Source organism: Nerophis lumbriciformis, linkage group LG16 (genome assembly GCF_033978685.3).
Source record: "Nerophis lumbriciformis linkage group LG16, RoL_Nlum_v2.1, whole genome shotgun sequence".
Classification (NCBI taxonomy): Eukaryota; Metazoa; Chordata; class Actinopteri; order Syngnathiformes; family Syngnathidae; genus Nerophis; species Nerophis lumbriciformis.
The window spans coordinates 38,733,994-38,747,556 of NC_084563.2; positions in this window are offsets into that span (position 1 = coordinate 38,733,994).

Genomic DNA, 13,563 nt, shown 5'->3' on the forward strand with positions numbered 1-13,563 from the left:
GCATTTCAGTAGGCTTTTAAAGGATGGAGAAACCCGTTCTATTGGGCATTGTACTCATATGTAAATTGCTTTTACTAAAACATTCTATATTTTTTTAGACCTATCGCATGTTTTTATCTTAGTTTTTGTAAATGATTTATACATTTAACTGTGGTGTGTGACTGTTGCTGTTTTTGTTATTACATGTATTTCTGTAACTTTGTTTTGCTGCCCACTTGGCCAGGTCTCTCTTAGAAAATAGATTTATTTTTGTATTCATTTTTATTTTTTATTTTTTTGGGGGTGGGGGTAGACAAAAGTGTCTGATTCTTATAGCCTGTGTTATTTGTTTCCCTATCACATTAATAATTAAAGATATAAGTGTAAAAGTTGCGTCCTCGCAGTCCCACTGTCAGACACGGCACAGGAGCCCAGCGCGCAGGTTTTAACAAGGTTTTTGTCAGAAAAATTGTATTTAGATTATCAAAAAACTTTCCGTTCTGAGTTCTCAATGAACAGACAAGAAGCGGTCTTTGTTGCACCAAGCCAAACGCTTGGAAAATTCCGCTGTGGACGATGGAATGAGACGGGAGGGGTCATCCATTGTCTTGCAAACCTGCCCAAGCTGAATCCAGGATGAAACTTTCCGTTCTGAGTTCTCAATGAACAGACAAGAAGCGGTCTTTGTTGCACCAAGCCAAACGCTTGGAAGATTCCGCTGTGGACGATGGAATGAGACGGGAGGGGTCATCCATTGTCTTCCAGGGCCTGCCCAGGCTGGATCCGGGACGAGCCCAGGCCTGAGGGATCTTCTTCTTTTGTCTTCAATGTGACCGACAACAATGACTGTTTGCATACTCCCCATTCCTGCTGAGACATGTGTTGTTGTGTAAACATTGAAATCTCTAAATAAAAGAGGAGACGGAAACCTTCTTTGTCAGAGCGTGGTGCAGGACTGTGCAGAGAGTACAGTGACCATGTCTTTCCTCAATTGAGTCCAAATTGAATTCTGTCTCTGTTTGATTCCTTGCCTTTTGTCTTGTGTAACAGATGTCCTGTATTTGAACCTGACATCTAATTGGTCCTTCGAGCCGGATTCCAACACGTCTGACGATTCCAGCATGAGTGAGTGAAACCAGAGGACCATGGCAACCAAATCCTGATTGAGGAACTGCTTTTTCTTCATTTCGGGCTGGAATTGAAAGATTGACGGAAAATCCGAGGACAACAGGAAGGAAGGCAGAGAGCAGTGAGTACGTTTTAAATTGACGAAGAAAGAAACGACTGAGAGAAAGCGTGTGACTGAGGGTTACGACGCATAGACAAACCCTGTAAATTCTAGGCTCTAACAGGTAAAACAAACCCTGTAAATAACAGGTAAAAAGGCCAAATTAGAGGGAAGTCGGAGTCCAACGTCCGTGAGTATTAAAATTTTAAATAAAAACTGAATTAAGATAAAAACTGAAGAGGCAAAAAGACTGCAGGTAAACGGAACCGCGAAAACTGGAATCCGTAATATCCATAAACAAACATACTAGGGGGTGTCGGAGCCCACAATAATTTGAAATATCCGTGAACCATTATCCTGGGGACGTCGGAGTCCAACAGACCTAAAATGGTCTATTCAGAATAAAAAACTGAATTTTGTCCGTGAAAAAACAATAATCTGGAGGGCGACGGGATCCTCATGTAATAAACATTGAAATTTCCGTAGATCAATATTCTGAAAGGTGTGAATGTGAGAGTGTGTGGGAGTAATCGCCATTAGGCTATCACTCCATATTAAAGTTGTGAGAAGTAAATAGTGGGTTATTGTGGATGCTCTAGGCAAGACACCTCCACTGGGGAACCATCTCCAGTAGAAGCGACGTGTACCACAATAATAAATTAAACCACTATCTTACAACAAAAACAAAAGTAATCCTTATAAGTTTTCGGCTCTGTAGGGGGCGACGGATTACTCCAAATTTACAAAATGGGGAAAGGGACAAGTAAACCAAAGGTTAGTCCAAAAGACGAGTTAAAATGTAAAGACTGGAAAGCGGTAGAAATAACAAATCCAGATTTACTGAAATTTCTCGATGACTGGATATCAAAACATAAATTTACCGGATGCCTCAAAGTAGGTGATATTCTAAAGTTGCGAGAATCAATAATAGAAAAATGCGGAAGTAACAGAAAAAAGCTAGCCAGAATGGGGTGGGACCACACGGGGTGCTGGATGAGAATGGCTCAAAATAGAGAAGACGGAGAAAGACAGAAAAAAAAGGAAGAGCAGGAAGAAAGGAAAATAAAAGAAAGAGAAGAGGAAAAAGAAAGGGCTAAGAGAGAAAAAAAGCTAATGTTTCATAGAACAGAAGATTATGAAACAGGGCCAGTTAGGACAAGAAGTAGGCAGTTTGTAAGGGAAGACAGTGAGAATGAGTCAAGTGAGGAAGAAGTACAAATAGAAGCTGACTCACACAGCGCGCCAACAACAACAGAACACCAATCAGCGATATATCCAGACCTAAACAAAATACAGAATCCACCGCCATATAATGAAAGTGTAACGACACAACTAACAGTAAGATCAAAAAGGGACCCAAAAAACTCAGACCTGAAATGGTCCAAAAAGCAAGGGGTAATGTTTTCGCCCGAACCTAAAAAGCCAACTCAAGGCTATAATCTTGACGATGGGGAATTATATCCATTAATTGAAGTGGCTAATCCACGTGCAGGAGAACAAGGACAAGTCCCAACACTGTTAGTACACAGGACATGGACGTTGGTAGATGTTAAAAAGCATTAGAAGAGGTAACACCATACACCGAGGACGTAACACAGTTCCTCGAGGGAATGGAAAACCTCCGTAGATCCTATCACCTTAACGGGATGGAGACACAGACTGCCTGGATGACTGCATTGGGACCGAAATGGTACCAAGTAAGAGGCAATTGGGACCCCATGGGAATAGACATACGAGATGGAAGAGGAATACCATTACAGCACGACCACGACGACCTAAGAAATAGGGTACGAGACTTAATGACACGTGTTGAACAAAGGTTCCAAAAGAGAGCGAATTACACTGAATTGGGAAGAATAAAACAAAAAGATGAAGAAACATTTGAAGATTATAAACTAAGATTGGAAAAAACATTTAAACAACACAGCGGACTAAATGAAAATGCTGATCCACAGGGACCCTACCAACAACAACTAAAAAACATTCTGCATGCAAACTCCAGACAAGCCATACATGAGTGGGTAAACAAACATTACATTGGTTTCCCCACAGGAACATTAGATGAATATATAAATCATGCATTACATGCAGAAAAAGTTACAAACAGAAAAAAAACAAAAGTAAGCACTGACACATTCTACCACGAGGAGGAAAATAGCGAAATCTATTATACCCAAAATAAAGGGCGGGGTAGAGGACAGTTTAGAGGACGAGGGCGATCAGGTCTAGGGGGATGGAACTTAGATGGAGGACGACAAAGACAACAACAGCAGTTGTACTCTACTGCATGTTGGCACTGTGGCAGAGAAGGACATTTCGCACGTGTTTGTCCTGAGAGAAAAAATAACAATCAAGGTTACTCAGCATGACTAGATCAGGAGACATCCAAATCTCCAAAGACCACACAAAAAGACAAAGAAATTAATCAGAGTGATTGTAAGGACATACTAAATTATGAGAACTTAAGTAAAATAACAGCGAGTAAACCAGAAATAATAATTGAAATAAATGGCAAAGAAATCAAATTTTTGTGCGATACCGGAGCATGTAGAACTACATGTAGAGAACGTTTTCCAGGAATAAAACTAAGTGGGAATAACATTTCTGCAAGAGCAGCTAATGGTGAAATTGTGACAGTAGCGGAAACAGAAGTAGTATGGTTGCGAGACCCGTTAGGGAATTCGTGTAACATGCCAATTATAAGTTTCCCAGACTGTCCAGTAAACCTATTAGGACGAGACGTGATGACTGTGCTAGGTTTAGCGATAGTATCAAATTATGAAGGAGGAATGATGGTTAAAAGACGACACCAATTAGAGAGAGGAGACATATGCGTACTAGAAGGAGTAGGAGGACCCAAATATTTGTACTCCCTAGATCTGAAAAATACACCTCCATTAAACACAGCAACTGCATTGCTAAATGAGGGAAAGAAACAGGTAACAATAAAAGACAACAGGAATGTTGATGAATTGCATGTGACCATGTGGTACAGAGACGGACCAGATTTTGGCTATCAAAAGAATTTAGACAAAGAGACTCCAACAAAAGTAACACTGACATATCTGTACACTGACGGGGAAGCAGCAGCTGCAGTGGCTGTCAAGCTACCTGCACCCTTGTCTACCCTGTTCAGAATGTATACTGCACCACATATATCACTGTACAAAGATTATGACATGAAATGGGAAGATCTAGGGGCATTAGTAGCGAAAGGGGAATATCTGACTAATTGGGAAAAAACCTCAGACAAAACATGGGTAAATAGAGAAACTGGAATGACAAAAACAAGTCTGTTCTGGACTATAACTCTACAAAGTGGAGTACATCTGGAACCCGACACAAAATACTGACAATTGCTACTTACTGAAGCTGAAGAAGTATTTTTAGATGAAATACCAAAAGAATTATGGTCAAAAGGACCCACTGATGTGGGCAAAATTAAAAATATACAACCAGTACAAATCAGATCAAGAACAGAATATAGACCATGCATAAAACAATATCCATTAAAACCAGATGCATTAGAAGGAATAAAACCTGTGATAGAAGATCTAATTAAAGCCGGAGTCATAATAGAATGTGAGGATTCACCATGTAATACCCCAATATTTCCTGTAAAAAAACAGCCACCCTCAGTGGGATGGCGAATGGTACAAGACTTACAAGCAATAAACAATGCAGTAATACAACGTGCACCATGTGTACCAGATCCGTATACGTTATTGAACAGCCTAAGAACGGATGCGACACATTTCACAGTGATTGATATCAGTAATGCATTCTTCTCGATACCAATACATAAAAAAAGTCAATTTTGGTTTGCATTTACTTATAAAGGGAAGAGATACACCCATACAAGACTACCTCAAGGGTATGCGGAAAGTCCGACAATCTATTCACAAGCAATGCATGCAAGTATGTCTAAATTCGACCCTTCTGGAGGAAGTCAAGTCCTAATATACGTAGATGACATATTATTAGCATCACCGGATAAGGAAACCTGTAGAAAAGATACACTAGCGTTATTAAATCATCTACATAGTGAAGGACACAAAGTAAGCAAAGCAAAAGTCCAATTATGCAAAACAGAAGTAAGGTATCTAGGACATTCTCTTAGCAAAAATGGACGCACTATTGTGGAAAGCAGAAAAACAGCAATACTACAAGCACCAAAACCGCAAACAAAGAAGCAAATGATGTCATTTTTAGGATTAACTAATTATTGTAGAAGTTGGATACCAAATTACGCTGAAATAGTAGCTCCATTAAGTAAATTAATGTATGAAAAAGATCTAAAAATGTCATCACCTGTAGAGTGGAATCCAGAAGCTGAAGCAGCATTCTGTGAAATAAAAAGGACATTAGTGTCCAGCACGACATTAGCCTTACCAGACTATAGCAAACCATTCATACAAATGGTAGACTGCAGAGGCCATTTTATGACATCCGTGTTACTACAACAACATGGTGCTAAACAAAGGCCTGTGGCATATTTCTCATCTAGATTAGATAGTGTAGCATGTGCACTCCCTCATTGTGTGCGAGCAGTAGTGGGAGCATCTATGGCAATTGATAGCAGTAGTCAAATTGTACTGTTCCACCCATTAACCCTAAAAGTGCCTCATGCTGTGTCAGCACTGTTACTACAAACTAATTTAACGTTCTTATCACCAGCTAGACACTTATCCTGTATGGCAACGTTACTATCACAACCACATCTGACAATAGAGAGATGCACAACACTTAATCCAGCAACATTAATTCCTGACCCCAGTGATGGAGAACCACATGACTGTCAACAGTTAGCAGAACAAACATCTAAGCCCAGACCTGACTTACAAGACCAACCTCTTACGGGGGGAGGAGTATTGTTTGTAGACGGGTCAGCACGGAAAGGGGAAGATGGGAAAAATAGAATAGGATGTGCGGTTGTCACAGCAACTAAAGTGTTGAAAGCTCTCAAATTAACATCAAATTACTCCGCACAAGCGGCGGAATTAGTGGCACTAACAGAAGCATGTAAATTAATGAAAGATCAAATGGTTACAATATACACAGATAGTCAATACGCATTCTCAACAGTGCACACATTTGCACAACACTGGCAAAATAGAGGGATGATAACGTCAACAGGAAAACCTGTAACACATGGAGAACTATTAAAAGAATTATTAGAAGCAGTAAAGCTACCAGCTAAAATAGCAATATGCAAATGTGCGGCACACACAAACGGAACGGACACAGTAACACTGGGAAATGCGTTTGCGGACAAAACAGCAAAACAAGCAGCAGAAGAGGAAATGCAAGTTTTCAAACTGCAAACTTGTGACATAAATAATGATATACTAAAAGACATGCAACAACAAAGTACTCCAAAAGAGAAAGATAAATGGATAAAAAACGGAGCCACGTTGAACAAAGAAGATATCTATGTATGTCCAGACGATAAACCAATCTTACCAAAAAATCTGTATAAATGGGCAGCAGTTTTGAGCCATGGTTGTACTCATGTCTCAACAGGAGGGATGACAGGTCTTATACAGAAGTACTATACTACCTATGGTTTTAATTCTTATTCAAAAAATTTTTGTAGGGCATGCATGACCTGTGCGAGGCACAATCCACAAGGGAATATGCGCCCACAACGTGGCCAATTCCCCAAACCAGAACACCCGTTCCAACATCTATGCATGGATTTTATTGAACTAAATAAGAGTGAAGGAAAACAGTATTGTCTGGTCATAGTAGATGCATTTTCAAAATGGGTAGAAATATTTCCTACAGGGAAAGCAGATGCGCTAACAGTAGCAAAGGCATTATGCAAAGATATAATACCAAGATATGGTATACCCGAAAAACTATACAGTGACAACGGACCCCATTTTGTAAATCAATTGATCAAGAATATAGGATTGTTATTCCACATTAATTTAAAAAATCACTGTGCTTACCATCCACAAAGCGCAGGACTAGTGGAAAGGACAAACGGAACAATTAAAAACAGACTAAAGAAATGTATGGAAGAAACAAAACGTCCATGGACACAATGTATAGATTTAGTAAAAATGTACATGAACATTACAAGTACAACAGGACTAACACCATTTGAAATAATATTTGGAAGACCTTATCGGCTACCAAATTTCAAAAATCAATGTGAACCTAATGATGAACCAAATTTAGCAGATTATATGCGCAAGATGCTGGAGAAATTGAAAGAGACAGAAGCTAATAGAGACAAACCTACTGTGTTTCCACAGATAACAGACCTAGTGGAACCAGGAGAGTGGGTTCTGATAAGAAGCGTTAAAAGAAAACATTGGCATTCTCCAAGGTGGGAGGGACCGTACCAGGTACTGTTAACAACCCCGACAGCAGTAAAGATAGCGGAAAGACCAACCTGGGTACACTTAGTACATTGTAAAAAGGTCATTTCTGTTGAATTATCCAATAGGGAAAGGGAAGCCAAGTCTAGTGATAGTGTGGACACACACGATAACTAGAGTTGAGCCAAACCACTGACCTTAGTAGAGGAGTGAATCAGCAGAAATGACACCCCAATGGCTCAGACGGTCCATAACATACGGGTTAACGATATTGGTACTGGTCGGCCCTGCCCCCATAATATGGTTCACCTGGGAATCTGAGGAAAATGTAGAACTCAGGAAACAAAATGATACTGCGCCCATAGTAAACCCAAACCACAGGCGGAATCAAGAAGTAAAATACACTCACAGGGGAGGTCGTATTAGAAGACGGGTAATGGGAGGATTCGGAATAACCCCATTAGTGGAAAAAATGCCAGAAAACCCTTGCCAGAAAAACAGTAATGGACAAAAGTATTCGGGTTTCTATTTGTGTTATGAAAGGGACATGTTCACCAGCACACTGCAAATTCCACTGTCACAATTAGAAATAGGAGGACACAGGGGGATTGAGTGGCAAAGCTATCCGTGGTACATAGGAGTGAGTGGATATACTTCTGATTGGGGATGGGTTTCTCATACCACCGACTCGTGGGACACATCCACTTATGGGTGGCAACCAGAGGCAATCAAATGGAAATCCCGATTTAAATTGACTAAAACAGCCAATAGTCTAGTAATGAAATTCAATACTGCAGAGTCTCCACTCAACTCCACTCCACCTGTTAATAGACATGTTGCCCCTAAATGTTATCCTCTGGCTATTTGTGTCTACAAGACTGGTGAAGATCCCTGTGCTGTCATATCACTCTGCCCAAATGTGACCATTAAAGATGGAAGTAAACAATTTAGGAACCATACTGGGAAAACACACACAGGTCTAACAATAGGACCCCTGACCAAAAGCACTCTCAAGGTCCACATTGTCAATGGACCTTTAACAAAGGATGAATGGTTTACTATTACCACAGGAGTATCGGGGCAAAACAATAATTGGTTGCTCATGGCGGAGCAAGCGGGAAAGGCTGCTAAAATTGATTGTGTAGTATGCATGAGTCCCAGGCCATTACTCAAGATCATACCGGCACCTATGAGTGAAAAATGTTTAATTGAAGTAATGAGCAAAACAACTCCTGAAAAGAATTGCACTACATGGGACAAAATCTACCCTGTAACTAAGGAAACAAAGCAGAAACCAATATTTGATAAACATGTGACAAAAGCTAACTATACCTGCATTTACATGCTAGGCTCTGGACAACAGTTAGGAAATTTATCATTGGATAACTGCTTACACATAGTAAATGTATCAATATTTGTACCAGTATCACGAGGAGATGTGTGGTGGTGGTGCGGTGAGGAAAGAATCTATGACCGATTACCGCAAAATGTAACAGGATATTGTGCTCTGATCACACTGCTCCTGCCCACCTCCATATACCCCACAACAGCACAAGAATTGTTAACACGCCTGAACAGTTTGATACCTAAACATTGGAAAATAACTAAACGTGATATGACCTGGCAAAGTGTTGGAGATCCAACTTATATCGATGCAATAGGTGTCCCAAGAGGTGTACCTGACGACTATAAATTGGTAAATCAAGTTGCAGCTGGATTTGAATCATTTGTCTGCTGGTGGTGTACGATTAACAAGAATGTTGACAGAATAAACTATGTCCACTACAACGTACAGAGATTGGGAAATTGGACACAGGCTGGACTTGAAGCAGTCGCTGATCAACTCGCCGCCACCTCCCTTATGGCCTTTCAAAACCGTATGGCGCTGGACATGTTGTTAGCGGAAAGAGGGGGTGTGTGCGCAATATTTGGTGAACAGTGTTGCACGTTCATACCAAACAACACCGATGCAGAAGGTAGCCTGACCAAAGCACTGGAAGGCCTTCGCACCCTCAACGGTAAAATGAAAGAGCACTCAGGCATAGATACATCTATGTGGGATGGGTGGATGGACGGTTTCGGCAAATACAAGTCTTTGGTATCATCAATTCTAGTATCTATGGCCGTGTTTGTAGCAATACTGACGTTGTGTGGATGTTGTTGTATTCCCTGTCTGCGTTCTCTGCTTAACCGTCTGATTACCACAGCGATTAGCCCAGCAGATGATAAAGCTGTTCAGATGCACCTCCTGGCGGACGATAAGGAAGATGAATCTGATGATGGGGATATCTACCTGGATGGTGTTCCTGATCTGTTTCCAGACCCAAGTAACGATGAAAAAAAAAATTGATGTTGAACTCTGAGTGTAAACATAACTTGGCCCTAGGGAAATGAACCATTAACTGAAAATCGCAAGAAGAAGTTATTGGGGATGATGAGAGTCTGGGGAAGTTGTTTGATAAACAGGAGGGAAATGTCAGAAAAATTGTATTTAGATTATCAAAAAACTTTCCGTTCTGAGTTCTCAATGAACAGACAAGAAGCGGTCTTTGTTGCACCAAGCCAAACGCTTGGAAAATTCCGCTGTGGACGATGGAATGAGACGGGAGGGGTCATCCATTGTCTTGCAAACCTGCCCAAGCTGAATCCAGGATGAAACTTTCCGTTCTGAGTTCTCAATGAACAGACAAGAAGCGGTCTTTGTTGCACCAAGCCAAACGCTTGGAAGATTCCGCTGTGGACGATGGAATGAGACGGGAGGGGTCATCCATTGTCTTCCAGGGCCTGCCCAGGCTGGATCCGGGACGAGCCCAGGCCTGAGGGATCTTCTTCTTTTGTCTTCAATGTGACCGACAACAATGACTGTTTGCATACTCCCCATTCCTGCTGAGACATGTGTTGTTGTGTAAACATTGAAATCTCTAAATAAAAGAGGAGACGGAAACCTTCTTTGTCAGAGCGTGGTGCAGGACTGTGCAGAGAGTACAGTGACCATGTCTTTCCTCAATTGAGTCCAAATTGAATTCTGTCTCTGTTTGATTCCTTGCCTTTTGTCTTGTGTAACAGATGTCCTGTATTTGAACCTGACAGTTTTAATGCTCATATGTTTTCACAAAGTTTTCTATCCAGCAAGACGCACCTTTTCAGCCACATCCGTATCCTCTCTCCCCTCCTGCTCCCGGCCGCTTACTGTTAAAGACAACAGATGATTAGATTAACACGTACTACCTGTGAAATCTAATCACCTGCCAGCTGTGTCTCGCCGTCAGCACTGCCACTTCCCCGTCTGATGGTGCTCTGTCCTCAGCACCATGGACAGAGGCGGTGACCTTTGCTCCTGCAGACAGCGCTGGCCACGTCTCCCTCCACAATAAAATAAATAACTAAAATACCGGAAATCTATCTAAATAGCGCAGACCAACCTGAAATACATACTAGGTGTCACAGTCTCTATGTGTGTGTCTCTGTGTGTGTCTTTGTGAGAGGAGGCCTGTTTTGGGCATAGGCTTGGTTCCAGCTCTCAGCCTGGCACGGCTGATCCCAGCTCACGAATCAACTCACCTGCCTGCCATCAACTCATCACCTGCAGCCTATATATGTTTGGACTTCACTCGGCACGATGGCCAGATCGTTCACAGTTCTACACGTGGTAACGCTTCTTGACAGTTTTCCTAGAATTCTAACATTTTTGATGATCTTGCGGATCTGCTGTTTTTGTGTTTTTTGCTCCTCGACTTACCCCTGTTTTCCTCTGCCTTCAGTACTCTACCCACAGTGTGTGCCTGCCTCAGCCTGCTCTCCTGGACCACAAAAGCCAAGAACTACAAGCTCCCACCGTTCCCTCTTGGTTTTTCAATAATAACCCTTGGACTTTGATTCTGCCTGTCATTTCTGCATTTGGCTCCGCCAGTTATACCAATGGTGACACTAGGAAAAAAGGCTCTGTGGAAAAACGAAATTACTACACTTACCTGGTGAAGCTGAGAAAACACAAGAATAAATACTTCACTGAAATAGGTGATAGAATAGCACTTCGAATAATATTGGTATATACACTTGTGTGGCTCAGTTGGTAGAGCGACCGCTTCAATTCCAGCTTCTTCTGCCATCCTAGACGCTACTGTTGTTACCTTGGGCAAGACACTTTAACCTCCTTGCTCCGAGTGCCACCCACACTGGTTTAAAGGGGAACATTATCACAATTTCAAAAGGGTTAAAACCATTAAAAATCAGTTCCCAGTGGCTTATTTTATTTTTCGTAGTTTTTTTCAAAATTTTACCCATCAATATCCCTAAAAAAAGCTTCAAAGTGCCTGATTTTAACCATCGTTATATACACCCGTCCATTTTCCTGTGACGTCACAGAGTGATGCCAACTCAAACAAACATGGCGCATAGAACAGCAAGCTATAGCGACATTAGCTCGGATTCAGACTCGGATTTCAGCAGCTTAAGCGATTCAACAGATTATGCATGTATTGAAACGGATGGTTGTAGTGTGGAGGCAGGTAGCGAAAACGAAATTGAAGAAGAAACTGAAGCTATTGAGCCATATCGGTTTGAACCGTATGCAAGCAAATACGACGAAAACGACACGACAGCCAGCGACACGGGAGAAAGCGAGGACGAATTTGGCGATCGCCTTCTAACCAACGATTGGTATGTGTTTGTTTGGCATTAAAGGAAACTAACAACTATGAACTAGGTTTACAGCATATGAAATACATTTGGCAACAACATGCACTTTGAGAGTGCAGACAGCCCAATTTTCATCAATTAATATATTCTGTAGACATACCCTTATCTGCGCTCTTTTCCTGAAAGCTGATCTGTCCAGTTTTGGAGTTGATGTCAGCAGGCCAGGGAAGTTAGGGTCGATATTCTTCTCTTGATCATCTTCGGTGGCATAAGGGACGGTGTGAGCCAAGACATCCAGGGGGTTTAGCTCGCTCGTCTGCGGGAACAAACTGCCGCCATTGCTTGCCGTGCTACCGAGGTCCTTTGTCCCTGAATTGCTCACACACTCCGGCAGATTCAATGGGGGTCTGGCGGCAGATTTCTTTGACTTTATCGTTGAAAATGCATCTGCTTTGAGTGTCGCAGGATATCCACACATTCTTGCCATCTCTGTCGTAGCATAGCTTTCGTCGGTAAAGTGTGCGGAACAAACGTCCATTTTCTTGCCACTTTCGCATCTTTGGGCCACTGGTGCAACTTGAATCCGTCCCTGTTCGTGTTGTTACACCCTCCGACAACACACAGACGAGGCATGATGTCTCCAAGGTACGGAAAACAGTCGAAAAAACGGAAAATAACAGAGCTGATTTGACTCGGTGTTTGAGAAAATGGCGGATAGCTTCCCGATGTGACGTCACGTTGTGACGTCATCGCTCCGAGAGCGAATATTAGAAAGGCGTTTAATTCGCCAAAATTCACCCATTTAGAGTTCGGAAATCGGTTAAAAAAATATATGGTCTTTTTTCTGCAACATCAAGGTATATATTGACGCTTACATAGGTCTGGTGATAATGTTCCCCTTTAAATGCAGCTAAAAATGTGGATAATGGCTTTCCCGATGGAAAGCGCTTTGAGTCTTACCGAGAAAAAGTGCTATATAAATGTAATTCACTTACTTAGCTTACCTGACATACTTGTTACTAGAGATGTCCGATAATGGCTTTTTTGCCGATATTCCGATATTGTCCAACTCTTAATTACCGATTCCGATATCAACCGATACCGATATATACAGTCGTGGAATTAACACATTATTATGCTTAATTTTGTTGTGATGCCCCGCTGGATGCATTAAACCATGTAACTTTACTATGAATTGATTAACGTGGACCCCGACTTAAACAAGTCGTATTCGGGTGTTACCATTTAGTGGTCAATTGTACGGAATATGTACTGTACTGTGCAATCTACTAATACAAGTTTCAATCATCCATCCATTTTCTACCGCTTGTCCCTTTCTGGGGTCGTGTGGGGTCGCTGGAGCCTATCTCAGCTGCATTCGGGCGGAAG